General features: G+C 37.6%; 1 pseudogene; it reads right to left on the reverse strand.

Moving 5' to 3' along the window:
• Positions 1-7,335: 7,335 nt before the first annotated feature.
• The window catches only part of LOC104871447, a 133,898-nt pseudogene continuing 117,078 nt past the window's right edge, over positions 7,336-24,155 (reverse strand).

Below are 24,155 nucleotides of genomic sequence, written 5' to 3' on the forward strand. Positions count from 1 at the left end.
CGGAGACTTCTTTTTTCCGTAGATCTTAATTTTCTCAGAGATTTCCTATGGGTCTTAGTGAGACCTGATCCCTTTGAATTCTCCTAAGTCTGAGACTCACAGAACTGTACTTCTTAGGGTTAAGAGGCTGCAGGATGCCCATGGATGACACTCATGTCCTGGACTCCAGTTAGCACCTTCCAGTACCTATTTTCTGATCATAATGTCTTTGTCCCACATGTTTCAAATACATGTAAATAGAGTTAAAATATAAAAAGATAAACAAAAATGGATGGGAAGACTTAAAAGCAAGACAAACATTTCCATGGACCAACAATGAAGGCATAAACCAGGATGACAGCATAGGTTATTGATCACTAGGACCAGACTCAGGCACAGGTGACTGGGTGTTTCCTACAAGATGAATCAGAAAAATCAGTCATTGTTTGAATTCAGGTATTGAAATAGGTGTTCTCTCCTCATAAAAGGAGGCTGAAAATTCCTGTGTGCATGAGTGTGTGTGTGTGTGTGTGTGTGTGTGTGTGTGTGTGTGTGGTACTGGGGCTTGAACCCATGGGTGCTCTCTCTATCACTGAACTACATCCCAAGATTTAATTTTTATTATCCAGTCTTGTTTTACCCTTGTGATCTTCCTGTCTCAGTCTTCTGGAGTACTAGGATGAAGGTGTATGCCCGTACTATACCTGGATTGAAAATTTCCCTTCTGTCAACAATTTTTAAGGGGCTTTGGGTTTCCTGAAAACTCTGGGCTAGGGGCAGTTGCATGTCAGTCTGCTAACTTGATGACTGGCCTAGTCACCCTAAGACAGAATCGACAAACTTTCATATAAAGTATAGTTTTGAACTCAGGGATCAAGAATTCAAGATGAGTTAATCACGAGATAGAAAGGAGAAAGAAAAAAACAAAATAAAAATTGACAAATAAATGCAAATGGAAATCTAGAAATTTACTGATGAAATCAAATGCTAAAAAGATAGTCAACATAATGAACAATTAGACAAATCTTCAACTTAAATTAATTTTATAAAATAATTCTGCAGTCTTTGTAATAATGCTTAAGATATTCAAAGAGATACATGAAAATATAATATCTAAAATAAACATGAAACTGAAACAGCAACAAAAAGGACAATAATAGGTGAATATGAAAAATTAAATGTTGGATATGAAAAAACACAATAACTGAAAATGTTAAAAAGCTAGACTTTAGACTGGTCATAATTAAACAGGGAATGATTAATTATAGTATAGTATTGAAGAATGCGTGAAGATGCAACATAGAGAGACAAATTTGAAAGCAGTTTAGGAGGCAGAGGGTTAGACTGAGGAACTCCAACAGACATTTAACTAGGGGTTCCAGCAAAAAAAAAAAAAATTATCATGAAGGGAATAGTAGAAGAGCAATATTTGAAAACATAATAGCTGAATTGAAGAAAGACATGACTTTTTTTCCTTGATACTGAGGATTGAATCCAGGGTGTTATGATGCTAGGCAAGTGCGCTAGCTCTGCACTACATCTCTGGGCCTATTTATGAATTTATCTATTTAAATTTTGAGATGGAGTTGTGTTGCTGGGTTACTGAGGCTGGTATTGAAATCATGATCCTCCTGCGTCAGCCTCCTCAATAGCTGGGATTACAGCTACCATTGATTTACTCTTGATTCAAAGTGTACCCTGAGACATAAGAAGGATACACAAAAGCTGTGATACGTTATGGTGAAGCTGGGGAACGTCAAGGATAGTACAGTGAAAAAGGCCCTCACAAGGTCCCTGAGAGAAAAGATATTGTACGCACAAAGAAAAACCAGTAAGACTGACAGCAGATATCAGCAACAATATATGCCAGAAAAGAGTAAGTCAACTTCCTCAAAACTCTGAGGGAAGTAGTAGCCAACTTCATATTTTCTAGCCATTTTAGCTATCACTCAAGCAGGAGAGGGAAATAATAAAATTGTTAGAGACCTGATGTCTAAAAGGTTTTACAATCCTTAGAAATTAAAACATATCTTTTACAAGAATAAAAGGAAGCCCAGAGGAAAGGCTGGGCTACAAAAAAAAAAACAAAAAACAACTGCAGGCACATGAATAAACTTTAAAAGAGGTTCTTATATTTAACACCTTTCCACAGTTATGGCTTTAAAATTATATTTTTATATGTTGGAGATTTCAGGGTTAAAAATGGATGAATAACCAAAGAGAAGCTGGAGAGAGTGAGCAATGAAAATGTGGGAAGTCCTTTTCATATGGAAGAGAGGGATAAAAAAATGAACAAATTTAGACTTTGTGAGAAAATTTATGGCTGAATGTTTATGTTAAAAGTTTAAAGATAACAACCGAAAGAAGATAAACACAATTTATGGTTTGCAAGCCAGCACAGACAGAAGAAAACGAAATATAGAAAAAAATGTTATCAATGCAACAGAAGGCAGTGAAACAGATAAGCAAAGATAAAGGATGGTACAAGAAACACAAAAGATAGTGGTAAAACAACTCCAATCTATCAGAGGCAGAATGAATGTAAAAAGATCAAATTCACCTATTAAAAGACAGATCAGTTGATTGGATTTTAAAAACACAAAGTCAGGTTAAAGGCTAAGAATGGGACTTAAAGCAGACCAGGGTGGAGCTCAGTGGTAGAGCACATGCCTGCATGTGTGAGATCCCAGGTTCTCTCCGCAGCACCAAATATAAAGCAAAACAAAAACAAAGGCTGGAGATAAAGGGATGGAAAAAGACATACATGCCAAGTATAAAGCCCTGGAAAGAAAGCTGGCATTTCACCGTCACTTGGTGAAAGCAGAGGATCTCAAATCTCAGGTTTTGTCCAAGATCTTCCTTGCAGATTCTGTGCCGTCTTGTTGCTCAATGGGGGGAAGGGGGGTCCCACAGGCATCTCCGATGCAGCTTCACAAAACTGATATTGTCATTTCCCTTTCTAGGCTGTCTCTAAATCAGTTACTGGCCCTACTGTTCACAGAATTGTCCAGTTGCTCTTGGTCCCAGGCCTGCCATGTTTCTTAGTTGGGCTGGCTTTGAGTGTAAGGGCAACCAAGATACAAACAGCAACTACCACAAGGGCCCAGAAACTTCTTGGAACAATTTGTGCCTTTGCCAAGAGAGAGGTGGGCATGCCAAGGACATAGGCAGCTTCCCTGGGGGCAGAGGCAGACAGCAACAAGAAAATGACCACCTGGGATTCACCTTTCCAGTCACAGTTGGCTCCTGCCACCCTTGTGTTCTTAGATCCAGCTCTGCTTAGGAGGATCCTGGTAGAGTGTCAGCACTGACAAGGCCAAGAGAAGAAAAGAAAGCTCCACTGATGGGATAAAGTGGCTTTCGGGGCAGAGTAGAGGGAGTAGCAGGTGTGGACAGTGGTAAGGAAGAGGACTGCAGGCCCACTTCTGCTACCAAGCCTCAGCTCAGAAAAGATAGGCAGGAAAAGCAGGGCAGGAATTTGGAAGCCTTGTTGTATTTTTGCCTTCCCTATATTTGACTATATCAGTTCCAAGATGTTCACCTTGATCCGCTGCAGCTAGCCGACTGTTCCTTTTACACCCATGCAAATCAGATCTTCCATTGAGTCAATGGAGAACAACCTGACTTGGGGAATCGGTTGCATCATCCTTATCAAAATGGTGCTTTCCTGTCAAGCAGGCTCAAGTCTGGCCACTGCTATGGCATGGTTATTTAAGGACAGGAGTCAACCACAGGGACAGTGGCAGTGGTACCCTGTGACCTCCACCAATGTTCTGCAAGACTACCACTCTGCTTTGACTGAATTGTGTAAATATTCATTTTTAGAATGCAACAGTGAGGCACTTGCTTTAATGGAATCTATACATTTTGAGTGGTTCTTTCTTCTTTTTATTGAGGAGGTCAAGGGCAAGGCAACTGTCAAATAGTCTGCCATTCTGGTAGTGACCAGAACAGGAAAAGGGGGAGAGCCCTTCACTAGGACATGCTTGTAGGGTCCCCTAGGAGGCTAATTATTCAGCTACCAAATTTCCCTGTTGCAGGCCAGGGACCAGGGCAAGGACAGACACTTGCACAGTCTGAAAATGTGCCTTCCATTCTAGCCCCTTTTGAAGAGAAGGGGCTGGCCCAATCCCCAGGCAGGTCAGGAAAGTGCAGCCTGCCTCCTCCTCTTCCAAGCTGTGGTGCATGGCCACTGAGGCCTGCCCATCTGCCATGCTGCCTTAGTTTTAATGAAAACTCTCCGTGTGTGCTGCTCCTCACTCCTAATTATCTGTGCTCTGGCCAGGCTGGCTGAAGTATTTATTTTGCAGCTGCCAGATCAGTGATGATCGTTCTTTCATAAGGACTCATGCCCTTTTCAAGTTAAGTTTTCTTTTTGCTCATCATTTGTTTTTGCAAACATTTCAGGATTAATTGAACACTCTTCCCCCTTCCAACCAAAACACATGCTCGCCTTCTTCATGCAATATGGCAATCTTGGCATTTGATCATCTCCACACTCTTCACTTCTGAGGCCCCAGTGCTGACAAAAGACCAGTTTCAAGTAACCTCAGGCTGCTGTATTGGAGAAAATGAGTTTCGTTTCAGATTAGCCTCTTCAGTTTCAGCCTCTGAGAAGCTCATTTTCTATAAATCTAGGTTTGGATATCTTCAGGCTCACCTTGAGCATGCAACTGCATAACTTTTGCTCGTCTTTTTAATTATAACTGTGGCTTTGGAAGCTTCTACAGTATGTCATGTTTTGAGTAAGGAAAGAAGGGAGAAAAGAGTTAGCTCTGGGCAGACTTTAGAAAATGTCAAATAAAAATTATTCTTCTCCAACATAATTTTACTATTAAGACTTCACTAAAAATGTAGCTAGAGATTGAAATGATTGTTATCTTTTATTTCTACTATTACACATTCAAACCAAGAAATTATCACTTCCTTTATCCTTCAAGTGTTGCTTAAAACTTTTGTTCCGAAAAATCACAAGGGTGTTTACAAATTTACCCATGTGTAGGGGGAGAATAATGGCTTCCTATTTGAAAATGATTTGGCCCTTCCCAAACTCATGCTGGAGTTTAATTCTTTTTGTAAGATATGAAGGTATTTAGAGTGAAGACTTTGGGAGGATATTAGGGTTAGATAAAGATATCAAGTCAGAGGCCTCATCATTGAATGCTGGTGACTTTATACAAAGAGGGAGGTAGACTAGGACACCCACGCGTGCGCGCGCGCACACACACACACACACACACACACACACATACTGTCTCTTACCATATTATGTCCTGTATAGCTTCTGGACTGCCAGTAAAAAGGCCATCGTCAGATGCAGGCCCTTGTCCTTGTGTCTCCAGAACTGCAAGCCAAAATAAACATCTTTTCTTTAAAACTTACCAAGCCTGTGGTGTTGCATTGCTAACAACAGAAGATGGATGGATACGACATCCTGACATCCTGACATCCAGGACCGGTTACTTTTCAGGTAATTCACTTGAGGATCTTGAGATGAGAGATTATCAAGGTGGACTCTAAATATAACCACAAGGGTGCTTAAAAGTAGAAATATGAGGTAAAAACAGAGAGCCAGAGTGGGGTGTAACCATGGCAAAAAAGCCCAGAGAGATACAATGGTGCTGAATTTGAAGATGGAGGATGGAGCCTTTATTCTTTTCAAGTTGATGTGCAGGCCTCTCATAATGCTTTTTCCCCCCTTCATTTTGGTTTTATTATAGCATGTTTCCTTAATTTACAGCAAGCAGAAAATAAGCTGGGTCTTGTTTTGATCCAAACATTTAAAAGGTTGCGCACAATATTTGTTAAAAAGAACATATAAAAATGCCTTTTCAGAAGCTTGTATAGGAAAGAAAATGCAAAGTTTAACCCCACAACTTTCCTCTTTGCTAGATCCAAAACTACAGCTACAGTTTTAAATAGACTTTTTATTGTTTAAAGTATACATCCAGGAAAATCTAAAAAAATTAAAGAAACGTGCATATAAATGATTGCATAGTAGAACTGCAAACACTAAAGAAATGAAAGTTAGAAATACTATCAAATATACAAAGGTTGTAGGGTCTAGAATCAATCCTTTAAACACATTCCACAAACAGTATTTAAAATCCATCTTTTTATCTTTATAGGCAAGGCCTAGATTTCTAAAACCAATATTAAAAAAAAAAGAAAAATTTTAATCATTTCCCTACAATATTTCTTTCTTCTACCTGCAAGCAAGCATTCTGAGATTTTAAAAGATGCTAGCTTTTATTTTGAAATGAGACTGGACATTGGAAGTCATTCTTTATTGCCCCCAAACAATCTTTCAGAGAAATTACAAATAGTTGAGGGTATTCCTCATTTTTAGTCAGGTGCTACAATGATAATCAAAAACTCAAGAGATGTGGCTGTTCCTTAACCTAATCCTGTCTTCCAAAATTATTTAAAATTTCATGGCACTACAGAATCACCTAGGATAGGAGTGTTGTATTTCAACTTGCCTCATAGTAAATAAACTGAAATGTGAACAGCAAGCCTCCCTCATAAACAAGCAGTCAAATTTTGATATAAATGCACATGCTCAGTGCTGTGAGCATCAAAATTCAGTTCCTCTACCCTATACATATACACAAACAAAACGTACACTGAAGCAGTTTACTTTTAACAGCAGTAAAAAAACCTAAGCAACAATGGTCAACACTGCTCCTTACATTTTAGAATAACTACTAAGAACCTATTTTCCTCCTTAAAATTATTTCTGCCATCATTGACCTACTCAAATTTTAAGGGGAGCTTTTTGATGTGTTTAATGTTCCAAATATTCATAGCAACTAGAAAATATGCATCACTGCCCAAGATAGTGGGGTTAACTTCTCCACACCACAACATACATGAGCTATTATCTGGGCCCACCCACCTTGAGAGATGTAAAGGTCCACCCTGAACCTAAATGTTTCTGAGTAGTCAGTGTTGAACTGTGGCTACAACTTTACTTTTTTATCATTCTGTCTTATTAGCAAGCTACATGTCTAGGTTAACAGTTCTACCATATATGGATATGAAAGTTCATTTTTAATAAGACACTGTTACAAATTATGGTCAACCAACATCTTTTCACCAAATATTTCAAGCATAAAAAATGAGAATCTTTACAAAAATGTACAGAGACAACACATACTGGCAGCTGCCCATAACATTAAACCAACTAGACTTTTAACAGTGTGTTCTCAACAGTGCATCATTTTAATTATAACCATTGCCTGGTACAGGGAAAACTAACAAGTGTTTTATATGCATCATCGCAACATTGTAATCCTGATAATTTACATCAAACTATAAGTAAATGAATGACACGTGCCTAAAAATTATCATGGTTTATACTATCAGTGGCCAAGACATAGGACTAGTCCAAGACCTTGATTTAGATTTTGACGTAGACCTAGATTGTGATCTTAACTGAGATTTGTGGTTCTTTTTTCCTTGATTCCTTTTCATATCTTGAGCCAGACTTATAATGTGTTTTGGAATCTGTTTTAGAGGTGCTTCCAGATTTGGTATGAGATGCAGACCTAGAACATGATTTAGCTTTCATTTCTTTCTTGGGCTGGGACTTGGACCGTGATCTTGAATTGGATTTATATCTTGAAAAAGATTCATTTTGGTGTTTGAATCTATCATTGTCAGAATGGCTTCTGCTATGTCGTAGTCTTCCAATCAGTCTACTGTTTCTAGGACTATAAGATCTTCACAGTTGTAATCAAAAGGCTGACTTCTTGATCTCCTCCTTTCATAACTCCGGCTCCTAGAATGCCTGTATCTGTCAGAGTCATCATATCATGAAGAACTGTACACATTTTTTCCTTCCTTGGCTTTCATTTGATTTGGTGTTTTCTGAACCCCCTGTGCAAACTATAGTTCAATCTGACATCCACAAATCCATTTTTTGCCCAAATTATGTAAAGTGTCTTCAGCATCAGGAACATCTTCAAATTGAACGTAAGCAAATACTCTTGGACAACAAGTGTAGAAATTGAGTGGAACATACACATCAACTAAGGGACCATAGTGGCCAAATTCACGCTGTGCATCTTCAGACCTAGTGTCACCGGCAACATTCATGACGAACAGAGACGTGTGGCGGGGGGCGCAGGTAGCGGGATATGCGAGTGGTGTCAGTATCAGTCTGGAGCACTAATGGGTTCACCAAACCATGCACGACTACAGCGGTGGCACCTCAGCTCTCACAATTCTTATCAGAATCCCAGAAAAATTGTAAATATATAAAAACTGTTTTGAAATGTATGTGGAAAAGAAAAGGAGCTAGAATAGCTAAACCATTTTGGAAAGGAGTAAGTGGGAGGAGGAATCATCAGTCCACCTGATTTGAAGACTTACATCGCTATAATAAGCAGGAATGTGTGGTAATGATGCAGAGACCGTTCTGTAGATCACTGCAACAGAACAGAGTCCTCAGAAATAGCCTCAGCCTTTCCAACAGATGGCACTGGGACAGTTTGGACATTCATAGCAGACCAACCCTCACACCTTCATATAAAACTTAAATGGATCCTAGATATAAATGTAATATGGAAAAACTATAAAACATCTATATGATAATGTGGAGCTAGAAAACAATTTTTAAATTTACACCAAAAGTACAATTTACAAAAGGAAAATTGATAAACTGGACCTCAATGAGTATTTAGAACATATAAAGAACTTTTAGAATTAAGAGTAAGTAAAAAAAAAGTAAAGAATAGCGCAATTAGGAAAATAGGCAAAAGAATGAGTATATATTTCATGAAAGGAGAGATACAGATGACAACTATATGCAAATGTGTCCAACATCATTGGCCACTAGGAAAATTCAAGTTAGAGGCCACAGAAAGACATAATGTAACTTTCAGAATGGATAAAACAAGAGAAACAGTGACAACACCAAATGCTGGGAAGATGTGGAGAAACTAGATTACTTGTCCATTGCTGATGGGAATGAAAATGGCACAATAGCTCTGAAAAATAGTTTGGCAGTTTTAAAAATAAAATATGCGACTACTATGTGATCCACCAATTGTATCCTCAGCATTTCTCCAAAAGAATTGAAAACATGTTCATACAAAAACTTGTACATGGACATTTAAGGAGCTTAATTTGTTAAACAGCTCAAAACTGGAAACAACACATATATTCTTCATTGAGTGAGTGTCTGAAGAAACTGGGAAATCCATACTATGGAATTCTATCCAGCAATAAAATGGGATGAATCATTGATACGAAACAATCTGGATGATTGTCCAGAAAGTTGTGCTGAGTTAGAAAGCCAATCCCCAAAGGTTACCCACTGTATGATCCTGTTTACATAATATGCTCAAAATGACAAAATTATTGAAATGGTGAGTATATTAAGGAGAGAATACAAATGAGAGGGAAGCATTATAGCTATGTGGTATTAATATACAATAAAGTACTACTGTGCCATAAAGAAAGATAAACTTGTGAGGCACTTGTAGGTAAATGGATGCAACTTGAGGTATGTATGTGTATGTATGTGTGTGTGTGTGTGTGTGTGTGTGTGTGTGTGTATATATATATATATATGTAGTTGACCCTCAAGTTACAACTGGCTTGGTATAAAAGCAACTTGGGTTAATTAGGCTAATGGAAGATTCATCTGCCTCTTGTCATCTATAGCATTTACCCAGGTATACAGAGTGTACTCAGCTCTATTGACTTACAAGCAACTTGAGTTACAACCAGCCCTCGGGAACCGATCAAGTTCATAAGTCAAGGATCCACTGTATATATACAGTATAACAACATAGAAGATAGATAAAGAGGAAGTAGGGAGATCTTTTTCACATGGATGGGGGAATCAGAGATAGAGGCAGGGAGAGGAAGGGGAGGGAAAAGGGCTGAAAAAAATAATTTTAGGGAAAAGTGATGGAAATACAGCTTTTGAAAATGAGAAGGGGACCAAGAGTTGAAAGGTGCAGGAAGGGGAACACAACAGTAACAACAAAAAAAGACAGGGAGAAAAAGAATTAAGATTAAAAAAGAATTAAATGTTTTGTGCATGTACCAACTCATCACAATAATTGTAATCAGAACATACCACAGACATGTACTAATAAAAATAAATAAATGGAAAAAAAGGGAACAAAAATGGATAGGAACACTCTCTATCTTGGCAGCATCACTGTCAATATTCTGGCTGTGACTTTGTCCTGTATCGCATAATGTACTGTACAGTTGCAGAAGATGTTAGCATTCAAGAAAACTTAATTAGAGGTACACAGGATCTCTATGTATTACTCTTACAGCTGCATGTGGTTCTACAATCCTCTCAAAGCAAAAGGTTTACTTTTAAACATCAACATAGCCCATGTATTCAGATAAAGTCTCTTCCTGACCAAGATGGACTAAGTCTGCCACAGCTTATTTGTCATCTCTCATGTTGACTACAGGTACAAAAATTCTGAGCAAATGTAAAAGCAGCTACTTTAGGACCATGTGAGTGGGTTATGGAAAAGTCACAATTTACACAAATGGCACATAGAGGAACAAGCGTCTCAATTTTGATCTCTGTTCTTATGGTATTGTTCTGAAGGTCATCTTCTGCCATGAGGCCATGAGGCAGCACTCCAGTGTGTGGCTAGAGAAATGTCATCTCTCTGTCTAGAATAACTGGGAAAAGCAACCTCCAAGTGCTGGGGAATGTGAAGGGATACCAGAGAAGAGAGAGCGCTATTTATGAAACTAATTTTGTGAACCTGCAGAAGTTGTAGGGTAGTTCTAGAGCTGCATTTACATGGAACATACCCAAGCCAGCTTAGGAAAGGCTTTGCATGTTGGACTAAGAGTGAAACCACTGCACAAGATACAGATTAGTCCTAGAATTGTGCACATGCAGAATAGTCTGAAAGTAGCAAAGTAATGACTTTGAAATTTTAACTAAGATTAAGATTTCCACCCCCATGAAATGAAACATTATTTGCAGTCTGTGCCAGGTCAGATTGATTGCATGCTAAAAACAACAGTAGCAGCGGCGAAATAAATATCCTATGAAGGATTTTACTTGACCTAAAGTCTATTTTTTTTTTATTATTTTTTTATTGAGTTTATTGGTACATTTAGGGATACAGTACAGTTACATTCATTGTTGGGATCATGTACCTTTACATGGCAAGTCTTGATTCTCATTTTTTCCCCTTACCTCTGCCCTCCCTTCACCCCCTCCTCCCCTCCCCATCTACAAACACTTTATTTTCATCTTTTCATTCTCTCACATTTTTTTCTTTTCCCTTTTTGTTCTTCCCCTACGTATCACACCTTCCCTACACCTTTAGCTCCTTTCCTCCCATTTCTAAATGTCAGTAATCTTATTAGAATCTTATGCATTGTTGCAGAATATTCACACCAGGGAAACTATTTGGTATTTACACATGTGGGACTTATTTATTTCACTTAGGAGTATATCTTCAATATGTATCCATTTTCCTATGAATGAATCTATTCTCTCGCTCTTTATGGCTGAGTAATATTCCATTTTATAGAAAAACCACATCTTCTTTATCCAGTTTCCAACGGATGGGCAAATAGGTTGTTTCCAAGATTTAGCTATTACAAACTGTGCCGCTATAAACATGGGTGCACATACTTCTCTGTGATATGATTCTTTTAGTTCTCTTGGAAAGATACCCAACAGAGGGATGGCTGGGTCAAATGGAACCTCCAGTCCAAGCTCTTTGAGGTATCTCCATATTGATTTCCATAGTGGTTGCACTAGTCTGCACTCCCACCAACAATGGAGGAGGGTTCCTTTCTCCCCACAACCCCGCCAACATTTGTTATTGTGTGATTTCTTGATAGCAGCCATTCTTTGTGGGGTGAGGTGGAATCTCAGTGTTGTTTTCATCTGCATCTCTCGAATGACCAGTGATGTGGAACATTTTTTCATATATTTTCTTGCTGCTTTCACTTCTTTGTATGAGAAATGTCTGTTCATTTCGGATGCCCATTTTTGGATCGGGTCTTTATATTTGGGGGGACTGATTGTTTTGAGTTCTTTATATATCCTTGATAATAGTCCTTTGTCTGAGGTACAGCTGGTAAAAATTTTTTCCCACATTGTAGATTGTCTCTTAGTTCTGCTAATGGTTTCTTTTGAAGTACAGAAGCTTTTTAGTAAGATGAGATCCCAGTTGTTGATTCTTTCTGCTAGTTCCCGTGCTACTGAGGATTTGTTCATAAAGTCTTTTCCTATACCAATGTCTTCCAGAGTTCTGCCTAACTTACTTTCCAGCAAGTTTAATGTTTCTGTTTTAATATTTAGATCTTTAATCCATTTGGATTTTAATTTAGTGCATGGCGAAAGATAAGGGTCTAATTTTAATCTGTGACAGGTTGATATCCAGTTTTTCCAACACCATTTATTAAAGAGGCTATCTTTCCTCCACTGAGGATGGTGAGCTCCTTTGTCGAAGATGAGGTAGCTGAGTACATCTGCATTTGTTTTTGTGTCTTCCAGTCTGTTCCATTGATCCTCAGGCCTATTTCTTTGCCAGTACCATGCTGATTTTATCACAGTGGCTTTGTAGTATAGTTTCAAATTGGGAATTGTTACACCTGGTGCCATGTGACTGTTGCCTATAATGGCTTTTGCTATTCTAGGTCTCTTGTGGTTCCAAATGAATTTTTGGATTCTTTTTTCTAGTTCTGTGAAATATAGTGTTGGAATTTCAATTGGCATTGCATTGAATGTATATAGCAGTTTCGGTAGTATGGCCATTTTCACTATGTTGATTCTTCCTACCCAGGAGCAGGGGATATCTTTCCATTTTTTTATATCCTCTTCGATTTCTTTTTTCAGAGTGCTGTAGTTTTCAGTGTAGAGATCTTTTGTTTCTTTTGTTAGATTGATTCCTAGATACTTCATTTTTTTGGATGCTATTGTAAAAGGAATTTTTTCCCTTATTTCTCTTTCTGTCTGTCTGTTATTTGTGTATAGAAAGGCTATTGATTTTTGGGTATTCACCTTGTATCCAGATACTTTACTGAATCTGTCAATTAAGTCTAGAAGTTTTTTGGTGGAGTTTTTTGGATCTTCAATGTAGAGTATCATATCATCAGCAAATAATGATAGTTTAACTTCTTCCTTTCCTATCTTTATTGCTTTAATTTCTTTCTCTTGTCTAATTGCTGTGGCTAATGTTTCCAGAACTATATTGAAGAGAAGTGGCGATAGTGGGCATCCTTGTCTTGTTCCTGATTTTAACATGAAGGTTTTCAGTTTTTGGCCATTCAATATGATGTTGGCTGATGGTTTTTCATAAATAGCCTTTATTAAATTGAGGTATAGACCATCTATTCCAATTTTTTGCAGGGTTTTTATCATGAATGGGTGTTGAATTTTATCAAATGCTTTTTCTGCATCTATTGAGAGGATCATATGGTTTTTGTCCTTGACTTTGTTAATATAATGTATTACATTCACTGACTTTCGTATGTTGAACCACCCTTGCATCTCTGGAATAAATCCGACTTGGTCATGATGGATGATCTTCTTAATAATCCTCTGTATTCTGTTTGCTAGTATCTTATTAAGGATTTTTGCATCTATATTCATTAAGGAGATTGGTCTGTAGTTCTCCTTTTTGGTTGTATCTTTCTCTGGTTTGGGAATCAGAGTGATACTTGCTTCCAGGAATGAATTTGGAAGTATAGCTTCTCTTTCAATTTCATTGAAAAGTTTGAAGAGTAATGGTAGTAGTTCTTCTCTAAATGTCTTGTAAAATTCAGCAGTGAATCCATCAGGGCCTGGGCTTTTCTTTGTTGGTAAGTTTTTAATTACATTTTCAATTTCACTGATTGTGATTGGGGTGTTTAAAATGTTTTTATCTTCTTCGTTCAACTTTGGTAATTCATAAGTATCTAGAAATCTGTCCATTTCTTCTGTGTTTTCCATTTTATTAGAGTACAGGTTCTCAAAGTAGGTGTTCATGATCCTCTGGATTTCTTTCGGATCTGTTGTGACTTCGCCTTTTTCATTCCTAATTGCATGGATCTGAGCCTTTTCTTTCCTTTTTTTGATAAGATTAGCTAAGGGTTTGTCAATTTTATTTATTCTTTCAAAAAACCAGCTCTTTGTTTCATTTATTTTTTGTATCGTTTTCTTAATTTCAATTGCATTGATTTCTGCTCGGATCTTTATAATTTCCTCTCTTGTTCGAGCTTTGGGTTTTTCTTGCTCTTGTTTTTCTAGGAGTCTAAGTTTCATCGTTAAGTTGTTTATTTGAGCCCGCTCTGTTTTCCTAGTGTGGGCATTCAATGTTATGAATTTTCCACGTAGAACTGCTTTCATTGTGTCCCAAAGATTCCTGTATGTTGTATTGGCATTCTCATTTATTTGTAAAAACTGTCTAATTTCTTCTTTAATTTCCTCTGTAATCCATTGATTGTTTAGGAGAGTGTTGTTCAGTTTCCATGTGCTTGTGAAGTTTCTATAGTTTCTTGTGCTATTGATGTCTAGTTTGATTGCACTATGATCTGATAATAAACAGGGGATGACTTCAATTTTTTTGCATTTATTTAGACCTGTTTTGTGAGCCAGTATGTGGTCTATTTTGGAGAATGATCCATGTGCAGCCGAAAAGAATGTATATTCTGGTTTTTGGGGGTGGAATACTCTATAAACATCTATTAAGTCCATGTGTTCCAAAGCTTGGTTCAGTTCTATTATTTCATTGTTGATTTTCTGCCTAGTAGATCTGTCAATTTGTGATAGTGGGGTATTTAAATCCCCCACTACAATTGTATTAGTGCTTATTTGGTTTTTCATGTTACTTAATATTTGTTTTATATAGTTGGGGGCATTTATATTTGGTGCATATATGTTTATGATTGTCAGCTCTTCCTCTTGAATTGTTCCCTTTACAAGGATGTAGTGTCCTTCTTTGTCTCTCTTAATGAGTTTTGGTTTGAAATTTACTTTATCTGAGAATAAGATTGCTACCCCTGCTTTTTTCTGGACTCCTGACGCATGGAGAATTGTTTTCCATCCTTTCACTTTCAGTCTATGGACTTCCTTTTGCACTAGGTGTGTTTCTTGTATACAACATATTGTTGGATTTTGCTTCTTAATCCATTCTGCCAATCTGTTTCTCTTGATTGGTGAATTGAGGCCATTAACATTGATGGTTACAACTGATATATTTTGACTTATTCTTGTCATGTTTTTGTCCATTTGTTGACTCTTTTTACTTTTTCTCCCATCTCCTTTTAGTTTCTTGCCTTGCCTATTTGATTTGGTCTGTTGGGCCTCATGTTATTGTGAATTTCGTTGTCCTTTTCTAGGATATTGTTTAGAATTCCTTGCAGTGCTGGTTTGGTGTTCATGAAATTTCTCAGGTGCTCTTTGTCGTGGAAGTATTTTATTTCCCCATCTATTTTGAAAGAGAGTTTTGCAGGATACAAAAGTCTAGGTTGGAGATTCTTTTCTTTTAGGACTTGGAATACCTCACTCCAGGCTCTCCTTGACCTAAGGGTTTGTGTTGAAAAGTCTGCTGTGATTCTAATGGGCTTCCCTTTGCATGTGATTTGTTTCTTTTCTCTTACTGCTTGTAGTATTTTGTTTTTCTGTTGGATTTCTGGAATCTTGATTATTATATGTCTAGGTGTAGATTTTTTTTGATCGTGGCTAGTTGGGGTTCTATATGCCTCACTTATCTGTATGTCTAATTCTTCCCTTCTGTTTGGGAAGTTTTCTGTCATTAATTCTGTGAAGAGCTTTTTTATATCATTTGTGTTTTCTCCTGTTTTTTCATGAATTCCTATCAGTCTTATGTTATTTTTCTTTGTATCGTCTAGGAGTTGTTGGATTGATTTCTCATGATCCCTTACTGTTTTTAATAGACCTCTTTTTTCACGGTCACTGACTGCTATCCTATCTTCTATATCTGAAATTCTATCTTCGCAATCTTTTATTCTGTTTCGTACACTTTCAATAGAGTTTTTAATCTCCTGGATATCTGTTTGAATCTGTTTTATGGATTCCATTTCTTTCCTCTGTTGGGCATTCATTGTTTCCATGTCTTTCTTATGCTGAGTCTTCATGGCTTCTATCACAGTCTTGAGCTCATCTATTTTTTTCTCAGTTTCTGCTCTAGAGTCTCGAATCATGACTTCTATTTTGCTCATCATCTCTCTGGCTAGCTGGGAAATTATTTCTGATTTGAATTTTTCTAGAGCCTGATTGATCAATTTTGTTACCTCCTGTGCTATGGGTCCAGGGAGTCCTGTTGGTTCACTATCAGACTTTTCATCCTCATTTGTCCTACTATTTGCTATTGGTGAACTGGATATTTGTTTTTGTGTCTTGCTTAAGTGTTTTCTCATTTTTATTTTTATTGTTGGGTTGTCCTTCTTTAATTTCTGGGTATTACTTAAATCTTCCTAATATAGTTGCGTTTTAGCTTTTGAGTATCTTATGACTCATAGACATTCTCGTTTTCATAATATCAGAGAAAACAACTCTTTAAATCAATCACCACTCTTTGTCCCAATTGATACATTCAGCAGCCCAATAGGATCAGGCACAGCTTGCCAACTGACCACTTATGGTAGTCATTAATGTATCACCTTTAACTCATGTGAATTAGATTAATTTCAAGAAGCAGCTCATAGTATGTTTGCAGTGAATATTCTTTTCAATATGGCATCTTTACCATTTAGGATGGGGGGTTCGACTTAGAACAAGAGGATTAGATAAGTGAAAGAATTAGAGCAGGTTTGAAGTGAATCCAGAGGTTGTAGAATTACCTTACTATCTTTACAAAGCTATTAAGTTCAGGGGGGATAGAGAGAGTGCAGGAATAAGGACAGGAATATATCCCCTTAACAGTAACAGGCGCTTGCCTTCCCTTGAAGGTACAGAGCCATGAGTGAGGTAAAATGACTGGAGAAAAGAACATAAAGAGAAACCCGTCCTAAAAACAAAAAATAAAAAAAGAAGTCTGAGTTCTTCAGGAACTGGAATAAAAAGGGAGATGAGGGACACTATGGTGGAGCAAGAGACTGAGTTGGAGAGACAGGACAGAAAAAAGAAAGAAATTTTAGGGTGGAAAGAGGAAAAAAGAGACAAGAGAGAGGGAAAGAAAAAGAATTTGAAGGTCCTCTTTCAGGCTATCTCTGATCTCATATTATACCACATGCACAGTCATATGCGGAACCCAATCCCCTGGTTATAGCTAGCCAATGGCTGTTCCTCACGACTGAGACTGAACACAATCTACAAAGCCTAACTTTAGTTTCCTTACCCTCAGGGTTGAACTCCACTCCGTTCTATTACAGGTTTCCCCTGCCCTTTCTTTAAAGATGATCAAAGTTCGGAGCTCAGAAAACTACCCTTCATGGGAACCTATGCCTCTGCAGAGTTGGTCTAAGGACTGGCCCGATCAGGAGTTTTGAGAACCGGGGGGGGGGTCGTGTGGGTGTTTCAAGGGCGCCCGCGCGGCTACCTTCCTTCCTGGGTCTGTTGTCGCGTAGGCCGGGAGCTCGCGCGCACGCCGCCGGTGATCGCAGGCAGGGAGGCAGGCAGGCAGCTGAAAAAAAAACCCCCTCTGGGGTCTTTGGGGCCTTCCTGTTCTGTTGTCGCGCAGGCCGGGGGCTCCCGCGCAGGCCGGGAGCTCCCTAAAGTCTATTTTAATGTGATGTGTAATCACATTGTTAGGACACAATTCCAAATTAATCAATATACAAAGACCCAAGGAATGTGACCAACTATCATGGAGGAGAAACAAAAACAACCAATAACACCAACCCACAAAAGGCAGAAGTTTGAGCGATCAAAGAATTTGAAGTATGAGAATGTTTTAAGGAGAGAAAGTTAAACATATTTGAAATGAGTGGAAAAATAGACATCTTCAACCAAGACATAGAAATTACAAAGCAGAGTAAAATGGAAACTTCAAGACTAAAAATATGCAATATCTGAAATTTAAAATTCACTGGATTGGTTCAATAGCAAATTGGAGCTGACAAACAATCAGCAAATGGGAAGCTGAATTTAAGAAATTATCTAATATTTCTATTATGTTAGTAATATTTGTATTTCTCTGAATAACTGAGGAAAATATTCTTTTTGGTTCATTACACATGTACACATGATTATAGAGAGCAAAGACTGCAACATTTCTTGTTGGGATGCTCAATGTATGCAGGTCTAATACGTGTGGATATAGTACATATAACGATGATAACATTAAGGTCAGTGTGGAAGACAGAGGGTCTATGGTTATACAACATTTACCCTTGTGCTTAAGTGGTAAAACACTCGGAATAGAGTGTGAGAGATTAAGTAGCAGCATTGTAATCCTTAGTGCAAGCACTACAAAAAATAGTAATTCAGAGATATTTCCACAATGCCAACAGATAAATTAAAGCAGAATACTAAAACATTCAAACAATCCACAAGAAGGCAAAAAAAAAAAAAAAAAAAAAAAAAAAGCAGAGGAAAATAACAGATGAACAAATGGGACAGACAGAAAACAAATAATAACATAACAGACCTAAATCCAACCCATGAATGATTAAAACATAAATTGTCTAAACACATCAAGAATCCTATTTTAAATGTAAAGACATAGATAAAAGGATAGAAAAGAGATATATAAAGAAAGTTGTAGGCTGGGCTTGGAGGTGCACATCTGATATTTCAGCACTCAGGAGGCTGAGGCAGGATGAGCAGAGTTTGAGGCCAATCTGGCTATGTAGTGAGTTTGTAGTCCTTCTGAAAACAAGCAACAAAAATAAAACAAATAAACACAAATCTAATAATGAAAACCAATCCCCCACCCTCAAAAAAAGAAAGAAGAAAAGCAAGGAAGTAAACTGGAGTGGCTATGTAATATAAAAAATATTAATATTAAAAGTTCAGAAAAAGGAATATTTTAGTGATAAATGGGGTAATCAATAATGATAAAAGAAGATGTAACAGTTCTAAGCATTAAGGGCTTGTAGTTTGGCAAAATTACAACAGTGATACCTGAAGATTATATCCACTAGTGATGTAGCTGTCTTAGTTTGTGTAGGTGCATTTTATGAAGCTTAAACAATGATGCCCTTCACAGAATCTATTGCCATACAGTACTAGAGCAAGATGTGGTTGTAGTGGTTAGTGGTGTGTGTATTTGTGTGTGTGTGTGTGTGTGTGTGTGTGTGTGTGTGTGTGTGTTTAAACAGCTTACGCTGAACACTTAGGCAAAATGCAATCTTGATCAGAAAAGAAAAGGTATGTTTATTGTATCCTGTTGAAACTGTCAAAGGTAACTCCTGGTTCAGTGATGGTGAACCTTTTAGAGCTTTCAATGATAATGAACAGCCAGCTGTGGCACGTGTGCCATAGCTACACCACCACCATATCTGGTGGTTTCCCAGTCAATGAAGCATCCTTTAGAAGTGTGTATTCTTCTGTTATCACTCACGGTAGTAATTGGGAGTCAAGGCAGCAAACAGCTTTAGACAGGCTGCCTCCTGGCTTCTGACCCTACAGAGTGTGAATGTTTCAAGATGTAACTCAGGCCCGGACTGAGTCATTGTTGATGATGTTATATGCCATCGACAGTACTCTGTGTATTGCCTTACTCCTTCTACAGTGTGAATGTATGTGTCCCTCCAAGGTAATGGTATCAAGAGATGTGGTCATTTGGAACTGGTTACGTGATGAGGAATTGTCCTAGTGGTCTTCTAAGGGAGCCCAGACAGCCCTCTAGAAGGCATTTCTTGAGTATCCTCTCTTGGGGTGCGGGGACCTCTGACTCTGGTTCCTTATGCATTTCTCACAAGGTATGGGAGAGGCTACAGATCAGTCTGTTACTGGCTTTTGCTCTATCTTCCTGCTGTTTCTTCAAGTCAAGGAATAAAATCTATTGAGGGAAGTCAGAAATCTAGAGGATTTTGATAGGCTGCTTCAATAAAATAAAACCGTGAGAAGAAATTATTAGGAGTAAACTTGAAATCCAGTATTTATGTTTAAAAGGTCAGTTGCTTTATAATCAGCACGAAGGAACCCTGAGGCAATTCCTTAGCAAGGTCACTATTGAGGGTGAGGGTAGTAAAAATGAGTTTAAAATAAAAGAAGAAAAAGAACACACACATCCCCACACTTATATACATAAGAATGCAGGCTAGTCTCACTCATGGCAATCACTGCAATAACCCTAAATAAAGTATGTGCAAACACACAGCATATTACAAGATTAATATTGCATGATCAAAGGAATTTATTCCATGAATGCAAGGGTGTTTCAATATTTGCATAACTATTAATATATTCAAAGGGGAAAATCATATAATCATGTCCATGATTTTTTGAGAAAATTTCACACCTTTTCTTGATTTTAAAAATGTTTTCATAAAATGGGAATTAATAGGTATTATTCTGTTATGCAAAACACAGCATTATGCCTAACAGGAAAAGAGTGGAAAAAGTCTTATTAAAAACTGTAGCTAGGAAAAGACATATTGTCACTAGTGTAATTTATCACAGCCTGTTGCTGTTTTTCAGCACAATTAGAGAAGAGAAAGAAATTAGTAGTTTAAAAGTTGGACTAATCGTAAATTATAATTATTATCAGAAAACCTGACATTCTGAAAAATTTAGGAGAAGAATTGAAATATTATTATAGACAAGGAATTTAGTAAGGCAACTAAACAAAAATCAGATGTGGAAATCAAGAACCTTCAAATATGCAAACTGTAACCAAAAGGAAGAGACTTGAAGAGCAAATACAAAATATATGAAATACTTACAAATAAATTTAGGCAGACATATGCCAGAAGGAAGGAATGAAACTCTCAATATCAGAGAGGATCACAAGAGACTTGTACAAATGAACCATGTCACTATATGCTAAATTATTAGGCACAAAATTATAGCAGCAGAAATATTTTTTTTCTTCTGAAACACTGTCTTGCTATGTAGGTCAGGCTGGCCTTGAACACATAGTGATCTTCCTGTCTCAGCCTCTTGAGTGCTGAGATTACAAGTGTATGCCACCACGCCCAGCTAATCACAAAGATTTTAAACCTCCTCAAGGTGAACTAAAATTATGCTTTCAATAAAATATAAACTGGATTTTCTGGAACTGGATAAGCTAATTCTAAAATTATATGGAAAAATAATCCAGGAAAAATTCTGAAAAGGAAAAGTATAAGGGGATTGTTTCTACTAGGTAGGATAACACAGTATTCAAAACAATGTGACACTGGGCTTAAATAGACTAATAGGAAGAGATTAGGTTCTCTAGAAATAGACCCTCAGGAATAGAGGAATTTACTCTATGATAAACATGGCTTTTCAAATCAGTTGGTGGGCTGATTATTTGTTGGCACTTAGTCCCATTCTCAACCCTCTATGCCTTTTTTTAAAGTAAACTTTTCACCGAAGAATAATAAATGTACAAAAATGCAAGCAGAAAGCTTCATGCATATTTACAGCGTGAACGTATCTGTGTATCTGCCACTGGGATTTTTTTTTTTTAAAAGAGCATTAGCATTAACCCTGGAAGATTCCATCTTGCTTCTCATAGTCATCCCTTATAAAGGATTATATTCAATTCCATACATTAGGTTTTGACTGTTTTTAACTCCTTTTGTGTAATCACTAGGATTATTACTTGAAGCAGTACTGGGGTTCTAAACAAAGGCCTTGCGCTTGGCAACCCTCCACGCTCTTGTGTGTTACAGAGGCGCAGGCTGGAAGCCAGTGAACTCTGCGTCCAGATTTCGTCATCACCTGCCTTGAATTAGGTTCTGCACCTGAGAGGAGCTCACTGGTTGGGACTGAGTGTAAGAGGTAACAAGGAGCTATTTTTCTGCTCCCGGAGCTTCTTCTGGCAGTAGGAGTAGTGTCAATGGCACACAGCTAGGGCTTGGCCCATGTAGTGAACATAGTAGTGGTTTCAGCAGCATCATTGAAGTGCAGCTTCTTGGGTTCCCATTCAGTGTTTACAGTGATGCCCGCTCCTGCGCCCAAAATCAATGCTTCTGCTGCCAGGGGCTCAATAGTGAATGCAAACTGTCGGTGCCATCTCCAGGGCACTCACAGCGTGATCGCTAGCATCCTGCTCCTCTGCTTCCTGAGCCCTTTCAGTGTGTTTTTCACTAATTATTTGTGTGACTATTTGTTTGAACTCTCTAGAGTGCTTTCAGATTTCGTGGCAGAACATTAACTGATACAGGTGAAAAGAACAATTCTTCAGTAAGTGATTTTGGCCAAAGAAGGCAATGAGACTCAGGTGCAGGGGAAAAAAATCACATAGTTTGATTCCTTACACTAAAATATTTCTTAGATGAATCAGAGATTTGAATGTAAAGGCAATAAATCATAAAATCCAGATGAAAACATGGTGGATTTAAAAAAAAAAAAAGTAATCTCAGAAAGCTAAAAGTCTCGCTAGGATGCTCCAAGTATTAGAAACATCAAAATTCAATTTCATAAAAAACGACGTAAAAAAAAATCCCACCACCAAAGAAGTTAACAGACACAGAAAACATCCTTGCACTGCATATCCACAGACACCAACACCCTAGTAGGAAATTCAACAAAGATTGTGGACAGAAGTTCACAGAAGGAAATATGCATAGGTCTTAAAAACAAACAAACTGGAATTCTTGATTGAAGTCAACTTATGTTTGATTAAATTTTGATTAATTTTACTGATTCAATTTCCTACTCATTTAATCTGTTCTGATTTAGCATTTCTTCATGATTCAGTCTTGGTAGATTGTAGATACTATCTAGGCATTTATTCATTTCTAAGTTATCCAATTTATTGGGGTATAATTTTTTCAGCTTTAATTGAGTTTATTGGTGCATTTTAGGGATACAGTACAGTTACATTCATTGTTGGGATCTTGTACCTCCACATGACAAGTCTTGATTCTCATTTTTTCCCCTTACCCCTGCCCTCCCTTCACGCTATTGGGGTATAATTTTTATAGTACTCTTTTTTACTTCTGTGGGATGGATTGCAATGTTTCCTCTTTCATTTATGATTTTATCAGATTCTCTACTCTTTTTCCTTAGTCTAGCTAAAGCTTTGTCTATCTTGGGAGGTATTGCCTATGTCTGCTATATTCATTATAGTGATGGGAGTTCGTACAGTGTCCTCACTCATCAAACTGTACACATTAAATATGTGCGGTTCTATGTACATCAATAATATCTCAACAAAACTGTTAAGAATACTTGCTCTCATCTCACTCATAATAAGAAAAGTGCACAACAAAATCACAATAGATACTATTTCTCCCTTCAGGTTGGCAAAAATAGAAAAAAAGTTGATAAAATCATTGTGATAGTTTAAAAATATATCTACAAATTCTTTGATACTCCTTTCCTTCAAGAAGTAGAGCTTAATTTTCCTCTCTGAGTGAGGGTTGGACTTAGTGACTTGCTTCTCATGAGTAAAATACAGCATTGTGATGGTCTGTGACTTCTGAGACTAGGTCACTACAAGCGTTGCTATGTCCAGGATCACTTCTGAGGAAGGCCACCTGCTATGTCCTGTGCACATGACTGAAGCCTGTAGAGAAGTCTATGTGGAAGGAACTGAGGCTTCCTTGTCAATAGTAATATGAATAATCATATGAAATTTTTTATTTGTTTATTTTTTACTTACATGTTTGATTTATTTCACTTAAGAGTATCATCTTAAGGTACATCCATTTACCTAGAAATGTCTCAAGTTTTTACTTATTTGTGGCTTAATAGTACTCCATTGTATAAAAAATCTTTTGATGACTTAGTTCTTAAGCAAGTTATGGTTCATTTGGTTTAAAAGTGAGGCAATGCAATGACATGGGCCTGTGGCTGTAAACAGTAGTCTAAACCATTGCCCTGTCACTTAGTATAGGACAAATGACATTTTAGAGGTGGGTCCTCCCAACAGAGTTAAGACTTCAGATGGCTGTAACATGGGCCAACTTTGGGAGACAGGGAGGCAGAATAATTCAGCTAAGCTCCCTTGAAATTCTGACTCATGGAAACTAAAATGATGCATATTCTAGGCTAGTAAGTATTGTGGGTAATTTGTTACACAGGGAGAGATAACTAATGAATTTGTTCTGCGGTGTGTGGGAATAGGCAGGCACCCTCATAAATGGCGGGTAGGAATATAAATCAGATACATACTATG

This window comes from Fukomys damarensis, unplaced genomic scaffold, assembly GCF_012274545.1.
Source record: "Fukomys damarensis isolate Sample0158 unplaced genomic scaffold, DMR_v1.0_HiC HiC_scaffold_1, whole genome shotgun sequence".
NCBI lineage: Eukaryota > Metazoa > Chordata > Mammalia > Rodentia > Bathyergidae > Fukomys > Fukomys damarensis.